Source organism: Dermacentor albipictus, chromosome 5 (assembly GCF_038994185.2).
Source record: "Dermacentor albipictus isolate Rhodes 1998 colony chromosome 5, USDA_Dalb.pri_finalv2, whole genome shotgun sequence".
Classification (NCBI taxonomy): Eukaryota; Metazoa; Arthropoda; class Arachnida; order Ixodida; family Ixodidae; genus Dermacentor; species Dermacentor albipictus.
In genome coordinates, this window is record NC_091825.1 from 24152730 (window position 1) to 24170836 (window position 18107).

Here is an 18107-nt window from a genome sequence, read left to right on the forward strand (position 1 = left end):
TCGCTCTACAATCTGCGCTTCCTTTCACTCCGACCCGCAGTGTGCTCACGGTGGTGTCTTCAAGACCTATGAACGCTTACGGAAAAGGTACTACTGGCGCGGAATGTTTCGCTTTGTCCGCAAGTTCATTCGCGGCTGCCACGAGTGTCAGCGACGAAAAAAACCACCGCATCCTACCGCAGGTTCATTGCAGCCCCTTCCATGCCCAGAACGCCCATTCGACCGCGTTGGAATTGACCTTTATGGACCTTTACCTTTGACCACGGCCGGAAACCGATGGGCTATCATTGCTGTCGACCACCTTACACGATACGCCGAAACCGCTGCCCTTCCCACGGCGACAGCACAGGACGTCGCCTCTTTCATCCTGAGGCGTTTTGTGCTTCGGCATGGTCCTCCTCGCGAACTCCTCAGTGACCGTGGCCGCGTATTTCTCTCCGATGCAATTCAAGCACTTCTCCACCAGTGCAAAATTGTACATCGGACGTGTACTGCCTACCACCCTCAGACGAACGGTCTCACTGAGCGGTTTAATCGGACTCTGGGCGACATGCTTGCGACACATGTTGCATCTGATCAATCAAACTGGGACCTGGTTCTCCCATTTGCGACATACGCGTATAACACCGCTACGCAAGTCACAACCGGGTTTTCCCCCTTCTTCCTTTTGTACGGTCGCCAGCCAACGCACACTATCGACACGTTGCTGCCATACGCACCAGATACCTCAGAGTGCACGCCCGTGTCAGCAGCGGCCCGTTACGCTGAAGATTGCCGACAACTAGCCAAGCGCTTTACTACAGCCGACCAACAACGCCAGAAAAACGCCCGCGATGATGATCACTCTCCGGCCGCAACATTCGCTCCTGGAGCACTTGTGTGGCTGCTTGTACCACCCTGCGCCCCTGGCTTGTCGTCCAAACTGCTCCCAAATTATCGTGGTCCCTACCGCATCGTCGAGCGTACTTCCCCTGTAAACTATGTCATTGAGCCTCTTACGCTGCAAGGCGACCGTCGTCGACGTGGACGTGATGTTGTTCACGTAAACCGCCTCAAGCCGTACTTCGACCCTCTTGTACCCACCTGTTAGATCGCCAGGATGGCTCCACCTTTCTCGACGGGGGCAATTGTAATGAAGAAAGGAGGAGAATGGCATACCGATCATCATCAAGAACAGAGGGCACGAGACCGGCGTTCGAAGACCACCATCTTGCTCTCCGCGCTCACTGTTCCGAGCTACCGCCCGTTTGTTGGACTCGTCCAATAAACCTCCTTACATACTCAACAATTATAAACAGTGATATACGCACGTACATGCATTTCTAATGAATAATGAGGAGGACATCAGATAAGAGTTGTGCGTTGCGAAATTTCTTGATACAATTAATTAATATTGCCTTTATTTTTCCGATAGAACAAAAGAGGAGAAAGGACCACCGACTAAAAGCTATGAAAGTGCACCTGCAGTGCATGTAGTTTCTGAAATGCACAACGAAGCGTTTTATTAAAGATGTCGATCGGTTAAAATCGAATGAAATGCATAAATTGCAAATTGTGAAGTGAGGGCGTAAGTAAAAACAGCTAATTAGTTAAATTTTGGTAATTTATTGATTGCGCGTTTGATTTATTGATATAATCTCCACTTCATTGAGTAATGCACCTGAAGGAATAGAATTGTGTTCTCTGCGCAGGCAAAGAAAAACTTCTGGTAACAAAAAAAAAACGCGCTGTATAACGGCGATTGCCGTAGCAATTCAATGAGTGCCAGTAATGCTTAGTTGAGCTCGTGAAGGTCTGGAAGCTTGGCCGATGAAATTACATGGATTGACTGGAATCTCGTGTATGTATTACTCGTAGCCTCGCGTCGCTGGCACATGCTAACCGACAGATTGCCTAATGCGCAAATGGATTTTTTAAAGCATTTTCCAAATTAGCAAAAAAATATCAGGTGAAGGTTTCTTTGCCTCTTCCACCGGCTTTTCCACTGCTGCTGCTGCTGCCTTGCACACATCATCCGGAAACGGTTCAGAGCGTGCGTATACATAGCACGAGCGTCACAGAGGCGAAAAGGCGACGCGAAAAGCTCGCTTGGACATTTGCACTGAGTCGCATGTCCGCAAAGTCCTCTAGAGCTCCCTGGGCGTCATCCCAATACCGTTTTGACGTGTTTTAATTACCCGTGACCACCGCAAAAGCGCTGCGGAAGCTGCAGCACTTGTTTTTTCAATACGTACAACCATTTAGAGAGGAGGTGGATGGAAAGGACTGAGGACGTGGGAGAGGAGGAAGAGAATACGTGGAACTGATGCAGAAACGAAACAAATAAAAACATCGAATGAATAGATAACGAATGAATAATGAAGCGAATGAATACCAATATAATGAATAACTCTTCGGTCACGCATATATGGGGGAGGGCGGGAGAAGGAGAAGGCGACGTGACAATTGTGAGGAAATGCTACTGCTAGATACGGAAGTGTTTGTGGACAAACTGGGTAAATTGAAGTTCCAGGTATGGTACGTTTCTGCTATTCGCAAAAAAAAATGAACCCTATGGAAATCTGTCAAGCGGCCGACGGAAGCACGGCGTGCTGACTCAAAGGCGCACAAGAGCACCGTAGTGTCGAGGCGTCGCACGTCGGCTCTTCTGTGTCGACCGTGGCGGCTTTGTGGCTGTGCTCGACGTCGCGGGGTCAGTCCCAACCGCTGCAATCGCATTTCGAAGAGGACAAAATTTTAAAAATAAAAGTGGTGGTGTACTCAGACTTACAAGGGGCTCGTTAAAGTGCGTGCGTATAGGGGGGTCAAAATTAATCCGCAGTAACGGAGCGCCTCATGATCCGATTGTGGTTTTGGCGCGTACAGCCGCATAATTGAATTAAAGCTGAACTCTTCTGCCACTATGCGATTTGTCGTGTGAGGGAATGACAATACTTACCTTCTGGGAGGTTATGAACACAAAGCCTCAAGAACGGACATCTCGCTGTGTGCTCTGTGTACAATGCAGACAAGCAGCAACGGTGCGCGCAAGACAATATTTACCGTCAACTCACCACTTTCGTATTCCACTAAACGCCGCGCAAATTAAACATCAGCCGTAAACATTACCGCTGATTATTGCCAGTCAAAGCAAACAGCACAGAAAGATTCGCTTACGTCGATTCCCACAGTGTGGGAATAAGTGATGAAAAATTCGGAGAATTGTTCATCACTCATTTACTTTGCTTTGCATTCGTTTCCTGTTAAAGGACGTTTGACGTTACTTTAATGCAAGAATCCCTAAATTTACAATGCTTGTTAAGCAGCCGCTCAACAACTACGAACAATTATGCGTACAGTGCTGACATCACACGGTCATTGTCTGCCATCTGCCGCGGCCTGTAAACATGGTGGAAGTTTGCGCGCGATCCCTCATAAGACGCGGCAGCCGCAAACAAGGCTTTCATCAACTTCCAACCGCATGCGGCGTCGCATACGCTTCGTATTGGACACCGCTGTACACATACCGGGTGTCCCAGCTGACTTTAGCCAGAGTTGAAAAACATGCAAACGCGACGTAGCTGGATAGAGCCAAGGTAATGTTCGTTGCCCTTACCTAAAGATGCTCACATTATTTCTTTTTATTTCGCCTAATGAGATAATTAGCCTTAAATAATTATACATCTCAAGTATTGTAATTAGCTGACAAGTGTGAATGAGGCAATTGTAGAGCGACATGAAAAACATCCGATACAGCGTTCTGTTGCTCAATACGTACTACATTAGTGCTTTTCCGAGCATGAAAGAAGACCGCGAATACACGCAAAGTACCTCGAGAAGCCAGCCGCGCGACAATTTTGCGGGCATTTGCGGGCTTCTTTCGCGATCCGGAAAACGTTCATGTAACATGTATTGAACAACAGAACGCTCTATGGGGAGTTTTTCATGTCGCTCTACAATCTTGTTATCGACACTTTTGAGCTAATTATAATATTATAGTAGTTGATTGACTCAGAATTATCTAATTAGGCCGAATGAAAAAAGATAATTTGAATATCTCCATGCGACGCAAACAAGATTCCCTTGATTTTGTCCAGGTGCGTGGCATTCGGATATCTTCGAACTGTGGCCAAAGTTATCTGGACACCCTGTATAGGGTGTGGAAGCGAACGTTGGCCAAAATATTTTCAAGAAGTCGATCGAAAGTACGATTTTAAGACACGGTGTTGGGTTATCAGGACGCTCAAAAGATGGCGCTGTAGGCCTTATGGTTGAATCTTTGCACCGTATTTCTTAAATCTGTTTCTTTTTTCATTCAACGCCACGGTTAAGTTTAACTATAGGACGCACGGTATGTGCACCTGCGGTCGCACGTCAGCAGAATTTCTAGCGATGATATTTTCACATGTCAGTTTTGTTGCAGTCGTCCGGTATTAAACCACAGACATAAAACGCTGCCTATCCAGACTGGTAGCCCAATGGCTTCAGCGTTGCGCCGCTAACCTTGAGGTCGTGGGTTCGATGCCTTCCACGGGCGTGGCGTTTCAATTGGGACGACGTGCAAAAACACGCTCCTATAATTGCATATGTGTGCGCTATACAGAAATACAGGCGGTCAAAGTTATTCTGGAGGCCGCCTTACGGTTTGCCTCCTCCTCATATCGGAGTCTTGAGACGTGAAACCACAGTAAGTAATTTTCTTTAAAGTTTGCCTGCATATGATTCAAGCGTTAGGAACGCTGTTGGTATAAACATAACCTGTATAAGAAATAATTAGCAATAGTCAAACTGTAACCTCTCGTTCCCTTCTTTAATGTGAATAGGCCATAACGTACGTTTCCCCATTTACATCAAATGTAATTTGAGTGACTGGTATATTCATTCTAGTAGAGCTAGTTGTTAATACAACAGGTCTATAACGTTTTCGAGCGCTTCAATTAGTGATTTTCGTGGAAGGCCATAATTTACGCGCATAATTTAAACTGCCTACGCATCACTTAGTACTTCGCGCCTTTTTACACGCAATATAAAAAAACGTGACTCGTTTAGTTCACAACGAGTGCCTCGTATAACGCATGAAAACAGAGAGGAAACGAGTATTCAGTAATTCTAGGCGCGCTTACGCTTAGGTGACAAACTTTTTACGTTCATAGCACATTTGTCTGTGACTCGAAGTAACGAATAGAGTGAAGTAATGACGAAAGTAAGCCTGCTGTAAAACGCAGCGACCAGTGCGAAATCGTATAACATGACCGGGAGCCACAGTATAAGAGAGCCACAGTATTCACCTTCGACCATTTGTACGCTATCGCTGTAGGCCTTCACTGATTGTGTACACATGGTGCGTATATGTTCCAGTGTGCGCCCATTCACTTATTAACACATTGGCGATAGAGTGGGCATAACATTCTGTGTAAGTTGGGTATAGATGTGTGTAGATACTGTGCGCCAACCGTACAGGAAGCGGCGCTTCTCCATTTGTCATTGTGTAACGAGTGGTACTTACCCTTGCCGACGTTCCGTGGCTAAGGCACTTTGTTTGAAGGTTAGCGACACGACGCTGGCAAGTGAGCAAATTCCTCTATCCTGGATGGAAGCCGTACATCTCGAAACGCGGGTAACACGTACGCACAGTTGCAGCTACGGTCGGCGTACTTCATCATCATCATCATCATCAGCCTGGTTACACCCACTGCAGGGCAAGGGCCTGTGCCATACCTCTCAAACTACCCCAGTCATGTACTAATTGTGGCCATGTTAGCCCTGCAAACTTCTTAATCTCATCCGCCCACCTAACTTTCTGCCGCCCTCTGCTACGCTTCCCTTCCCTTGGAATCCCGTCCGTAACCCTTAATGACCATCGGTTATCTTCCCTCCTCATTTCATGTCCTGCCCATGCCCATTTCTTTTTCTTGATATCAACTAAGAAATAATAACCTCGCGTTGGCTGCCTCACCCAATCTGCTCTTTTCTTATCCCTTAACGATACACCTATCATTCTTCTTTCCATAGCTCGTTGCGTCGTCCTCAATTTAAGTAGAACCCTTTTCGTTAGCCTCCAGGTTTCTGCCCCGTACGTGAGTACTGGTAAGACACAGCTATTATGTACTTTTCTCTTGAGGGATAATGGCAACCTGCTGTTCGTGATCTGAGAATGCTTGACAAACACACCCGAGCCCATTCTTCTGATTATTTCAGTCTCATGATCCGAATCCGCAGTCACTACTTGTCCTAACTAGATGTATTTCCTTACCACTTCCAGTGCCTCGATACATATCGTAAACTGCTGTTCTCTTCCTAGATTTTTAAACAATGCTCTAGTTTTCTGCAGATGAATTTTTAGACCCATCCTTCGGCTTTGCCTCTCCAGGTCCATGAGCATGCATTGCATTTGGTCCCATAAGTTACTAAGCAAGGCAATATCATCAGCGAATCGCAAGTTACAAAGGTATTCTCCATTAACTCTTATCCCCAGTTCTTCCCAATCCAGGTCTCTGAATACCTCCTGTAAACACGCGTACTTGGCTACACAGATTTATTCCATCCCTAATATGCCAATCAATATTATTGCAGCCAACTACTGCATCCGTCTTCAATCTACATGATTCAATCAGGCATGAGTGCAGCGCAGTGCGTTCGCAAAACTCAGTTGCACTTCACAGCTGATTGCACAGAAGCAAGGTGGAAGCGGTATTGGTGTCGCAGTCCTGCGCTGTCGCTGAGGCAAGGTGTGGCGCACCGGCGAAAGCGCCATCTCGTTTCTCTAGAACTCACTGCTCCGCGAAAAGGGTCAATATGGAGGAGGTATTGTGGAAAAGCTTCCACTTATGACACTCACTTCAAGAAGGTGTACCTGGTAAGAGAAGGAATAAGCACGGGGCGTTTCCTGGTGGTCTGCTTTCTAAGCATCGACCAAGCACAATGTCACCTGATTTAGGGGATTTAGGGAAAAGCAACGTGTTTGGTGTGGCATGTAAGAAGGTCCGCAGTAGCGAAGCACAAAAAAAATGTTTACCGCAAAATTTATTATCATTACTGACTGTGTGCAAATTTTGTTTTTCTTACAGCTGAAATGTCACAGGTATCCGAGATGTCCTGTAAGTGTTACCTGCTTCAAATCGCGTTGTTTGCAGATGCGCTTCTATTTTTCCTGACAGCATTGTTAAGTCCAGTAGCGTTGTATTTGAATCGTAATAAGTGTCCATGTAAGACATAAGAGGACGCTAGGACTAGTGAACTAGAACACACACACACATCTATATATATATATATATATATATATATATATATATATATATATATATATATATATATATATATATATATATATATATATATATGATGAGAAGCCAACAAACACGGTCACCAAGGACAAGATAGGGGCCATTACTTGTGCTTCATAAATGAGGCAAGTTGTTTTTTAATCCACTTTAATTTCCCTTAATTTATCGTTACTTTATTTCATTTATTAAGCACAAGTAATTTCCCCTATGTTGTCCGTCTCATGATGTATAAAAATCGGGCCCCTCGGTTAACCCCCTTTCTTCTCGTTTTTATATATATATATATATATATATTCACGTGGTAGTGACGGTGAAGAAAGAAGCAATACGGTGGAATACAAAACTAGCTTTTATTGGGCGAACCTGTGCCCACAAAAAGAGGGTACACTTATAGCACAACGATAGCGGCGAGCACGGTCGGCGATCGTCGGAAATCTGATCAGCGGGTCAAGCGCGTCGGCTTTTATAGATCAGTCGTCGAATGTTCCAGATTAACTGATGGGACCCGCGTGCCTTCTACAAAGTTCTGCACTATTCGCGTCGCGCGATGAAATCTGATAACACAAGGTTCGGCGACAACAGACACGCGGATAGAAGCGTCGATAACTTTCCAGAAACGTCGGATACATGCAGGCGCGTCCCTCGCTCTGCGATTACAGTTGTTAAGCGGCGAAACGTGGTTGCCCGATAAAGATAAGTACACCTGCCATTACCCCCCTCTTAAAAAGCATCGACCCAATGCTGCAAACAAACGAAAGTAACAAAGAAAAGCACTCGTAGCAAAGAAAACAACAAACTAAGGAAGTTCATCAGCGTCCGTAAAATGGTTTAAGGCGCACCACGTGGACCACTTCAGATCGTGCGCGGCGCCGCTGTGAGTGCGAAATGCCGTCTGGCACGACCTCATAGTCTAGTGCGCCAATACGTCGGATGACCTTGTAGGGTCCGAAATAGCGTCGCAGCAGCTTCTCACTGAGTCCTCGCCGGCGTATCGGGGTCCATACCCAAGCACGGTCGCCGGGCTGGTACTCGACGAAGCGTCGTCGGAGGTTGTAGTGTCGGCTGTCGGTACGCTGCTTTGTCTTGATCCGTAGGCGGGCGAGCTGTCGGGCTTCTTCGGCGCGCTGGAGATAGGTAGCGACGTCAAGGTTCTCCTCGTCAGTGACGTGCGGCAGCATGGCGTCCAGCGTCGTCGTCGGGTTCCTGCCGTAAACCAACTTGAATGGCGTGATCTGTGTTGTTTCTTCCACCGCCGTGTTGTAGGCGAAGGTGACATACGGCAGGACCGCGTCCCACGTCATGTGCTCGACGTCGACGTACATTGCTAGCATGTCGGCGAGGGTCTTGTTCAGGCGCTCCGTGAGACCATTCGTCTGCGGATGGTAGGCAGTTGTCCTCCTGTGGCTCGTTTGGCTGTACTGCAGAATGGCTTGGGTGAGCTCTGCTGTAAAAGCCGTTCCTCTGTCGGTGATGAGGACTTCTGGGGCACCATGTCGCAGCAGGATGTTCTCGACGAAAAATTTCGCCACTTCGGCTGCGCTAGCTGCCTTTCGGTAGAGCTTTGGTTTCAGCAAAGCGGGTGAGATAGTCCGTCGCAACGATGATCCACTTATTCCTGGATGTTGACATCGGAAACGGCCCCAACAAATCCATCCCAATCTGCTGGAATGGTCGGCGAGGAGGTTCGATCGGCTGTAGTAATCCTGCTGGCCTTGTCGGTGGTGTCTTGCGTTGTTGACAGTCTCTGCATGCCTTGACGTAACGGGCGACGTCGGCGGTCAGACGCGGCCAGTAATACTTTTCCTGTATCCTCGACAGCGTCCGGGAGAATCCGAGGTGCCCAGCGGTTGGATCGTCGTGTAGGGCGCGCAGTATTTCTGGACGGAGCGCTGACGGCACCACAAGAAGGTAGCTGGCGTGGACTGGTGAGAAGTTCTTCTTCACGAGCAGGTTGTTTCGTAGCGTGAACGAAGACAAGACGCGCTTAAATGCCCTAGGGAAAACGTCGGTGTTCCCTTTCAAATACTCGACGAGGCCTTTTAGTTCCGGGTCTGCTCGTTGCTGTTTAGTGAACTCTTCCGCGCTTATTATCCCAAGGAAGGCGTCATCGTCCTCGTCTTGCGGCGGGGGATCGATGGGGGCGCGTGATAAGCAGTCGGCGTCAGAGTGTTTTCTTCCGGACTTGTATATTACCGTTATGTCATATTCTTGTAGTCTGAGGCTCCACCGCGCCAGCCGTCCTGAAGGGTCCTTTAAGTTAGCTAGCCAACACAACGCGTGGTGGTCGCTGACGACTTTGAATGGCCTGCCATAGAGGTAAGGGCGGAATTTAGCTGTAGCCCAAATGATGGCGAGGCATTCCTTTTCAGTCATAGAATAATTGCTTTCCGCTTTTGACAGCGACCGGCTAGCATACGATATCACCCGTTCAAGTCCTTCTTTCCTCTGGACTAGGACGGCACCGAGGCCTAGGCTACTGGCGTCAGTGTGGATTTCAGTATCGGCGTCCTCGTCGAAGTGTGCAAGTACCGGCGGCGACCGCATGCGTCGTTTGAGTTCTTGAAATGCGTCGGCCTGCGGCGTTTCTCAATTGAACTCGACATCAGATTTCGTTAGATGTGTTAGCGGCTCCGCGATGCGCGAAAAGTCCTTGACAAAGCGCGTGTAGTAGGCACACATGCCAAGGAATCTGCGCACTGCCTTCTTGTCGATTGGCTGCGGGAACTTTGCGATGGCAGCTGTCTTCTGCGGGTCGGGGCGTACTCCAGATTTGCTGATGACATGGCCTAGGAATAGAAGCTCATCGTAAGCGAAGCGACACTTTTCCGGCTTCAGGGTGAGCCCTGATGACTTGATGGCCTCTAATACTGTCGCAAGCCGCTTAAGGTGATCGTCGAAATTTCCGGCGAAGACGACGACGTCATCCAAGTAAACAAGACAGAACTGCCACTTCAATCCTGCTAAAACCGTGTCCATCACGCGCTGGAACGTTGCAGGCGCCGAGCACAGTCGAAATGGCATAACCTTGAATTCATAGAGGCCGTCTGGCGTGATGAAGGTGGTCTTTTCTCGATCCCTTTCGTCGACTTCTATTTGCCAGCAGCCACACTTGAGGTCCATCGATGAGAAGTATTTAGCATTGCAGAGCCGATCTAGTGCGTCGTCTATCCGTGGGAGGGGGTATACGTCTTTCTTCGCGATTTTGTTCAGTCGACGATAATCGACGCAGAAACGTAGGGTTCCGTCCTTTTTCTTCACTAAACCAACTGGAGACGCCCACGTGCTTTTCGACGGCTGGATGATGTCGTCGCGCAGTATTTCGTCGACTTGTTGTCTTAAAGCTTCGCGTTCTCGCGTCGAAACTCGGTAAGGGCTCTGGCGTAGTGGTCGAGCGCTCTCTTCGGTGATTACGCGATGCTTTGCGACTGGTGTTTGTCGAATCCTTGATGAGGTCGAAAAGCAGTCTTTGTATTATCGAAGCAGACTTCTGAGCTGTTGCTGCTTAATCACGGGGAGACTTGGATTTATGTTGAAGTCTGGCTCGGGAACTACGGTCGTCGGGGTAGATGCAACAGAATCCGAGAGGACAAAGGCATTGCTGGTTTCCTGTATTTCCTCGATGAATGCGATCGTCGTGCCCTTGTTGATGTGCTTGAACTCCTGGCTGAAGTTTGTCAGCAACACTCTCGTGTTTCCTCCGTGCAGTCGACCGATCCCTCTTGCGACGCAAATTTCACGGTCGAGTGGTAGACGTAGGTCGCCTTCGATGACGCCTTCTACGTCAGCGGGTGTTTCGGTGCCGACCGAAATAACGATGCTGGAGCGAGGCGGGATGCTCACTTGATCTTCGAGCACACTCAAGGCGTGGTGGCTACTAGGGCGCTCCGATGGTATCGCTTGATCTTCCGACAGCGTTATTGACTGCGACTTCAGGTCGATGATGGCGCCGTGTTGGTTCAGGAAGTCCATACCGAGAATGATGTCTCGTGAACACTGTTGCAGGATAACAAAGGTGGCAGGGTAAGTCCGGTCATGAATGGTAATTCTTGCCGTGCAGATTCTAGTCGGCGTAATGAGGTGCCCTCCAGCGGTCCGAATTTGGGGGCCCTCCCATGCAGTCTTAACCTTCTTCAACTGGGCGGCGATGTGTCCACTCATTATGGAGTAATCGGCCCCTGTGTCCACTAAGGCAGTGACTGCGTGGCCGTCGAGAAGCACGTCAAGGTCGGTGGTTCTTTGTCTGGCGTTGCAGTTAGGTCGTGGCGTCGGATCACGGCTGCGTCGTGTTGAACTGAAGCTGGAACGTCGCTTCGTCAAGTCGTCTTTCGTCGGTGTAGTCTTGGCTTCCTGACTTCGTGGGGACGGCGGCGTGTAGTCATTAGGTCGTCGAGATGGTTTCTTCGTCGTCTTCGTCGGCGGCGGAGGATCTTCGTCAGTTCGACGAACAGCAACCGCCCCTCCATCGGTTGCAGCTTTTAGTTTTCCGGATATGGGCTCGCAGAGCGGCCTCGGGCTGGGCCGGTGTATGGTCGGTGCTGCGGCGACAGGTAGCGGCCGGGTGACGGCGAACGGGTCGGTCGTCGAGGGCTCCACTGAGTAGCGGCGAGGTAATCGGCGATGTCACGAGGGCGTTCACCTTCCCTCGGGCGCTGTGCGTTCACGGCGAAGCCTCGCAATCCCAGGTCGCGGTATGGGCATCGGCGGTACACGTGCCCGGCTTCGCCGCAGTGGTAGCAGAGCGGGCGGTGGTCAGGAGCGCGCCAAATGTCCGTCTTCCTCGCGTAGGTGCGCTGGGCGACGGGTGGGCGTGCTGGCGGCGGCGGCGGTGGACGACGGAATTGCGGCGTTACAGGGACCTGGCGCTGTGGCGGAGGGGGAGCTTGACGGCGTGCGATGGCGGCGTAAGTCATCGCTTCTGGCTGGGGCTGCGGTAATTGTGGTTGCACCTCAGGAACTCCTAGCGATCGGTGCACCTCTTCTTTCACGATGTCGGCGATCGAGGCCACTTGAGACTGCGACGATGGCAAGACCTTGCGCAGTTCTTCGCGCACGATGGCCCTGATGGTCTCGCATAAATCGTCCGTGGCCAGTGATTGAATTCCGGAGTAGCTTGTTGGCTTGGTGCGTCGGTCAAATTGCCGGTTCCGCAATTCCCGTGTCTTCTCGATGCTCGTCGCCTCACGAAGAAACTCGTCGACGGTCTTCGGTGGGCTTCTCACCATACCGGCGAAAAGTTCCTCCTTTACGCCACGCATCAGTAGACGTACTTTCTTCTCCTCGGATATTTCTGGGTCGGCGTGGCGGAACAGACGGCTCATTTCCTCAGTAAAAATCGCGATCGTCTCATTCGGCAGCTGCACTCTTGTCTCCAGTAGAGCTTGGGCTCGCTCTTTTCGCACGACGCTTGTAAACGTGTGCAAGAAGCCGCTTCGGAAAAGGTCCCACGTCGTTAAGGTGGCTTCCCGATTCTCGAACCCCGTCCTGGCGGCGTCTTCCAATGCGAAATAGACATGCCGCAGCTTGTCGTCGCTGTCCCAACTGTTAAACTTAGCGACCCTCTCATACGTTTCGAGCCAGGTTTCCGGGTCCTCGAATGTTGATCCGCGGAACGTCGGAGGTTCCCTGGGCTGCTGCAGCACGATGGGGGACGCTGGGGCTGCCATTGGGGTTGCCTTGTCCACAATATTCTTGGTCTTCTCAGGTAGAAGTCCGTGCTCCGGGGGCAGCTGTTGAAGATGGCGGCTTGCTCGGTGGTCCGGGACTACGTTGGTGTTCTGTTTGCGGTCTGGGCTGGGATCACGGCTTATCGGGGGCGTCCTGTACATGGACGAAAAGCACCTCCACCAGATGTCACGTGGTAGTGACGGTGAAGAAAGAAGCAATACGGTGGAATACAAAACTAGCTTTTATTGGGCGAACCTGTGCCCACAAAAAGAGGGTACACTTATAGCACAACGATAGCGGCGAGCACGGTCGGCGATCGTCGGAAATCTGATCAGCGGGTCAAGCGCGTCGGCTTTTATATATCAGTCGTCGAATGTTCCAGATTAACTGATGGGACCCGCGTGTCTTCCACAAAGTTCTACACCATTCGTGTCACGCGATGAAATCTGATAACACACGGTTCGGCGACAACAGACACGCGGATAGAAGCGTCGATAACGTTCCAGAAACGTCGGATACATGCAGGCGCGTCCCTCGCTCTGCGATTACAGTTGTTAAGCGGCGAAACGTGGTTGCCCGATAAAGATAAGTACACGTGTCAATATATATATATATATATATATATAATGAGAAGCCAACAAACACGGACGCCAAGGACAAGATAGGGGCCATTACTTGTGCTTCATAAATGAGGCAAGTTGTTTTTTAATCCACTTTAATTTTCCTTAATTTATCGTTACTTTATTTCATTTATTAAGCACAAGTAATTTCCCCTATGTTGTCCTTCTCATGATATGATGTATAAAAATAGGGCCCCTCGGTTAACCCCCTTTCTTCTCGTTTAATATATATATATATATATATATATATATATATATATATATATATATATATATATATATATGATAAAAATAAATTACTTACCCTGTACTTTACTATCCTTTCACGCTTACTCTTTTCCGTCGGGTGCAGCTGACGACCGACGTCACGTAGATAAAATCCACGTACATTATGATCACTGTGTTGGTGTGTTCGGACATCATCTGCTATGTCATAATTACTGATAAAATAAGAGTCCTTCCTTTGTCTTCCGGGCATCAGCAAAACAGTCAATGTTTGTTGATTTTTGGCTACCTCGCTATTCTGTGGGATTACATCTAGAAGGGGTACAAGCCTGACTATTACTACACACTGCGCTCGCTCGACATTCGAGTACCGATACACGACTTTCTTCTTGAATGCGCAGCCGTGGCAGAGGAGCCATCTGCCGAAGGCAAAGGTATTTGGAGCCCTCTTTAAACGACCATCATCTGTTCATGTACTAACCGAGAATTACTAATTATACGTCTATTATTTTTCTTTCAGGAATGTAAGTCTTTCGTTGTCTACTTCTTGGGAGAAAAAAGGGACAGAGAGAAAACATACAAAATTTTCTGGCATTTGTTCCGAAAATGTGGCATGGATTAGGTTGACTGATTGGTTAGGTAACTACGATATGGGTAAGTGATGCCATCAGATGGCATAGGTATAACCTCCTTAAACTCAAATAAATGCAGCCCAGAATCATGTGTGGTAGGTGTTCGCCGTAATGTATTTTTGTATTTACGCTTTTGCCTGTCTGGCCAATGTAGGCTTTCTCGCAAGAAAGTGGGATCCGGTAAAGCTAGAACGGAGCGGACCACTTTATCAGCCCTTAAGCCAATGTGACGGGCGCTGAGGTGAAAAACAAATCGGGCAGCTCAGCCGCGGCTTGCTTTTCCTATAGGCGTGAGCCACGTCGTGCCGCGAATTAAGGGTGAACGGTGTGTGCCCCGGTTTCGACTAGTTTTACGACGCATATAATCGTATAATCGTATATAAACGTATAATCGCTCTTCAAACTAGTTTTAATGCAAAAGCATTAGACGGCTCATGAGGCGCCAAATCTGATGTTGACCGCGTTGGCTTGACCACACGTTGGACCAAAAGGGCTATGAACCAGACCTTTAATGAGAGTTGAACCGACGACCTCCGATGTTAATTAAGGCGAAGTAATTTAACGCGGAGGTAAGTAGAATAGAGGTAATTGAGGTTAAGAAATCTGGTAGGAATCTAACCCATTACCTTTGGTGTTGATTAAGGTGAAGTTAACTAAGAAACAGTTAATTTGGAGAGCTAATTCGAACACTCGAAAACCTTCACCTCTGGGAGAGCCGAGCTCTTCAACTTTGGTAGGAGCCGAACGCACAACCTTTGTCGTGAACTTAGGCGATCTTAATTAAGATAGGGTTAATTAATCCACTCGGAGCCTTCTGAAATAATGGAAGTCGCACTCATGAACCTTGATGTTAATTAAGGTGAAGTCAATTAGCGCAAAATCTTTAGGATAGTGTCAATTCAGGCACATTTTAATGATAAGAATTGATTATGGTAATGAACGCACCACAATTGGTGGGAGTCGTACCTACGAGCGTTGATGTTAATAAGGGGAAAATTAATTAGGAACTTTCAATTAGGCTAGAGGTAGTTAAGGCCCTCCAACCCTCGACATTTGGTGAAATAAGAACTAGGTGTCCCAACAACTAGGTACTCATCGACGGCATGGGCATCGAGCGGTGGTAGCAATAGTTTCGCATTCATCCACGTAGGGACAACTCCCTTGAATTTTCTATTGTATACTTGAATGTTACAAATGTGAAAGGGGTTCTGTTATTAGTATACCGCGGTTAGGTATAAAAAGCTGCGCCTACATGTACATGAAACCATCTCTTCATGATTGGTAGGGTAAAAACTGCTTTTTGTTGCCTAAACACGAATATTAAGATTGCCATTGGCATGTTGCTGCTGCATCCTCAATTTTCACGCAATCTGGAGGTTTTAGAAGCAGCACAACTTCAACATTGCTTACCGCAGTCTGTGACAACACAGAAGTGTAGATGAACTTAGTGTAAAATCTCGAAAGTGGACGACAAGAATATGAGTAAATCGCGTTCATTGTGTGTTGCATGCGTTGAGCCTCCCATCCAGGACTAATGGTTTGAGCGTCTGAGCTAGTTTGGAAGATAGAAAGCAACCTGCAATACAATGTACAAAGAGTCTAAGGTGGTTATGGCCAAATAAGTTTTACGTGGGTGGTACGTCACGCACCGTTCTTCCCTCGCCCCCCTCTGTCCTTCCCAACCTCCTCACCTTCTCGCACTCTTTCGGGCCAACGGTATGAAGCATTCTTCCACCTCATCGTAGCCGAACACCCTCCTTCCGCTTACGCGATGAGCCCCACCTTAATTTTTCTTCTCTTCCTTTGCTGCTACACGGCGCACTTCCAGTGAAGGAACAGTGGGTTCCGAAATGCACAATTACCCAGATCCGGAGCTATAATCGGTTACGTTGCAGTCAGTGCGTCCTAATAACAGCGATTTGTGCGTCTGACTTTGACCACAGCCACTTAGATAACGCAAGCTCCATGTCATCTTCTTTAATAAGTCATGCTGCTAGGGCCGAGTGTCAAATAATCTAAAGGGAAGGTCACTGAGTACAAGGCCGTGATTCTGGTGTCACCGCTTTCGTCACGACGGGCTTTGCAGTGAAAATGTGAGCACTAGAAGCGTTACGTCATAGCGCAGAGTACGCATACCTTGCGATATCTAGCATAGGCCTATCAACCGTGGGGCAAGAGGGCCAATGGGAGCACTTGCCTCCCGACTTTCAAAAGTGAGGTACGGTGCAAAGTATTTCAGTTGCCCCTCCCCCACCCCACACACACACACTTTTGAAAGCAGAGATTTTCAGCTACACGCGGGAAAGTCCAACAAAACTAGAGCGGAAGCTAAATATTCTTTAATACATGGACCACAAAAGCAATGCTTTTCTTGACTACGCCTCCTCTGCTTGGACTGCCAGGACTGTCTTCGGTGCCTTCTCGGGACTCCCTGTAGCGTACGACGCGTAGGATTCGAATTACACACTCGCGTTTCGGAGAACGCTTGACGCTGGCCAGTTCCCGCCCTAACAGATCTCAGCTTCCGCAGCTTATATCTACTGTGACTTGCATCATGCCCAGTTTACTCAGGCCGCTATTTGCGTATTCAAAAGCATGATCAGCTTGGTACATTTAACCTCCGGGTGAGAGGGACTTCCGGATAAAGTATTATAATCAGCCGCGCCCAACAATTGGTGTGCCTTACAGCATTAAATTCCTGGTTTATCAAATGCTTTTACTATTTAATCTCTGTCTAGAGGTAGCCTAAGTAGCGTTGCCGTCTCAGTATGTTATCACTACCAACAATCTAATCAAACCTCTTCCAGATATAAATATCGAATTTCATCGTGTTATCACGACCTATCGTAGTATCGTAGATATGCTCGTGAAAATGAGCTTGGTCGAATGTGCATAGTAATTTCAATACCAATGGAACGCTGACTTGAATTTTTTTCGAAAGGCTTATGTCAGTCCTGAATTCGACGAGTTCATCTTCACAGTGTTTCTAAATAAGAGCTACACCATTAATTGTTACGCGGCTGGAGAAACTAAACAGCAGATATCTCGTATTTTGAAAAATGAGAACCACTTTTTCGTGACGTGTGTAACGAAAATTCGCACTGTATGGGTTGCTTTTCTGCTCTAAAAACAGTTCCTGATAGTCGCTTTCTCGCAATGTTTAGGCGTTATACACGGCATTTAGTTGTTTCTCCTGCTATCCTCGGTAAAATATGTGGGGAACGGTGTTTATATTTACTCGTACTATGAAGTATTGCTCTTTGACGAGCGATATAAGTTTATTCTGTGTACGTTCATTACAGCCTTTGTAGAAAGTTAATCATTGAAGTGTTCCAGAATGTCCTACTGTCGCTAATCTAAACGTTTCCCAGACTCCTAAAACCACAACACACGGGGCGGTTGACATTCCGTGAAAATAGAGAAAATTATAAACGCAATGCGTTGCCTAAGTTTCACTTTCCTGCTTTAAATAGAAGCGTTGCAGATAATTAATTAACCAACACTTTTCCATGTGTTCTCGTACATCCCACGATATTCGCAGAATCTTCTTACAGTGTCCACAGTGAGCTAAACAAGGCATCTTGTTTATATCGGGGGAAAATTAGGGGTGTCGTATGACCAAAGTGTAGGTAATCTTCCAAGTGGAAGTGTGAAATGGGCATTTTCCTGTATAATACATATGCAAGTGGCCCATGGGGTTATTA

The 18107-nt window shown here is 47.9% G+C and overlaps 1 long non-coding RNA gene across 1 annotated transcript in view; it reads left to right on the forward strand.

Moving 5' to 3' along the window:
• Nucleotides 1-14209, forward strand: part of LOC139059856 (uncharacterized) — a 32372-nt gene extending 18163 nt beyond the window's left edge. The window contains exons 2-3 of the long non-coding RNA XR_011514414.1: nt 7047-7076; nt 14173-14209. This is a non-coding gene — a long non-coding RNA (uncharacterized lncRNA). The remainder of the gene's footprint in view (nt 1-7046; nt 7077-14172) is intronic.
• Nucleotides 14210-18107: the final 3898 nt, after the last annotated feature.